The following is a 1,882-nucleotide window of genomic DNA, read 5'->3' on the forward strand; positions in this document are numbered from 1 at the left end:
ATTTTTCTGAAATACAAGATGCTCATTGAATGATAAGAAATTCATGCTCACTTATACAACACAACTCCAGATTTTATTCAAGTCAAGGAATATTTTTAGGTTCTTTTCCTAGATGAAACGGAATGCCTATTTATAATTAATTCCTAATTATACAAAAGCATTCCAAATAGACTGAGCAAAAAAAGGGTTTCATTTGGATTCCCCTATTTTGAAAATCGCATATTAATTTCCTTCATATGAACAGAAAAATAGGATGACTCAAAGAAGTTCTCTACCAGGAACTTTGTACCGCGCACATTACTTAGCACAACTAGGAAAATAAGATAAGATAAAGATAAGCAAGACTAAAAAAATATTCATCAGAATAGCAGAATACAAAATTATGAAACGCAAAAAAATAAAGGGGAATCTCACCCCCTTCTTTATCATAAAGAAAAGATATATTTTAAAACTTCTTTAAAAATAAAAATAAGTGCCTCTATATTTATATTATAAATTTATCCACTTAGATGAATAATTATTATTAATGAATATGTATCACAATCCATCTCGAGGTATTTGGATCAATACCTATTCGGTGGCTCTTTTTTTTTCTCTGCCAGGAACCAGATTTGAACTGGTGACACGAGGATTTTCAGTCCTCTGCTCTACCAACTGAGCTATCCTGACATTTTCTTGTGCATCATCCTAGTAGAGTATTTGTATCTATGTTAATTAAAACGGCTAAAAATTAATTAAAGTATTTCAAATTTTAAATTTGAAAATGGGGGGGGGTAGTCCTATGCATTGTGCATGGTTTACTTAAATAAAACTTAAAAATAGAGTGAATAACCAAGATTTCTTGCCGTTACTCTAATAAAAAGAAATCTATTCAATGAACAGGATAAGATCCATTGAGTTCTCTTTGCATTCCTTTGTGAAAGAGTAGAATGAGAAAACTAATGAATCTTAAACCCATTGCATTGATAAAAATAAAAAAGTGCATTGATAAAAAGAAAAAAAGAGGATAAATAATAATAATAATATAGTATAGTTAGGGAATAAAAGAGGATTTGGCGATAGAGGTTTTCCTTTTACTAGAAATTTCATTGTTGTCAGATTTTCCTTTTACAACTTATAAAGTCGACAATTTTTCCTTTTACTAGAAATTTCATTGTTGTCAGTATTGACATGTAGAATGGGACTCTCTCTTTGTCCTCGTCCGATTAATCTAGTTTTTTAAAGATCTCGAAAACTTTGAATTTGAATTGAAGAATTTGATTATTCAATACTCGATTGGAGTGGATTCACAATAATAAAAAAATTATGATATGAGTTTTTTTATTTCATAATCATTATCATTTCTAATTTCATTTTAAAAAAAGATAAAGAACCTATATTATAATTATAATATTGTGACACCTCCGATTCAATCGTACACTAATCATACACACAAACGTGTACGATCAAGGTCAAGGACTCACGGAAAGATATCACAACACAACTCTACAAATAGAATAAGTCATACAAGCATCATATTACAAGCCAGGGGCCTCGAGGGATCGAATACAAGAGCTCGATCATAGACAAGTCAGCGGAAGCAACAATATCTGAGTACAGACATAAGTTAAACAAGTTTGCCTTAAGAAGGCTAGCACAAACTGGGATACAGATCGAAAGAGGAGCAGGCCTCCTCCCTGGGATCCTCCTAAACTACTCCTGATCGTCGTCAGCGGCCTGCACGTATTAGTAGGCACCTCCAGAGTAGTAGGAGTCGTCGTCAACGGTGGTGTCTTGCTCCTGGACTCCAACGTTTGGTCGTAGCAATCGGGTATAGGAAGGGGGAAAAGGGGGAGCAAAGCAACCGTGAGTACTCATCCAAAGTACTCGCAAGCAAGGAGCT

At 33.6% G+C, this 1,882-nt stretch overlaps 1 non-coding gene across 1 annotated transcript; it reads right to left on the reverse strand.

Annotated features, from left to right (window-relative positions):
- Positions 1 to 596: 596 nt before the first annotated feature.
- On the reverse strand, positions 597 to 669 carry TRNAF-GAA. The gene has a single exon. It is a non-coding gene; the product is annotated as a tRNA-Phe (tRNA).
- Between the last annotated feature and the right edge of the window lie 1,213 nt (positions 670 to 1,882).

Source organism: Triticum dicoccoides, chromosome 4A, assembly GCF_002162155.2.
Source record: "Triticum dicoccoides isolate Atlit2015 ecotype Zavitan chromosome 4A, WEW_v2.0, whole genome shotgun sequence".
NCBI lineage: Eukaryota > Viridiplantae > Streptophyta > Magnoliopsida > Poales > Poaceae > Triticum > Triticum dicoccoides.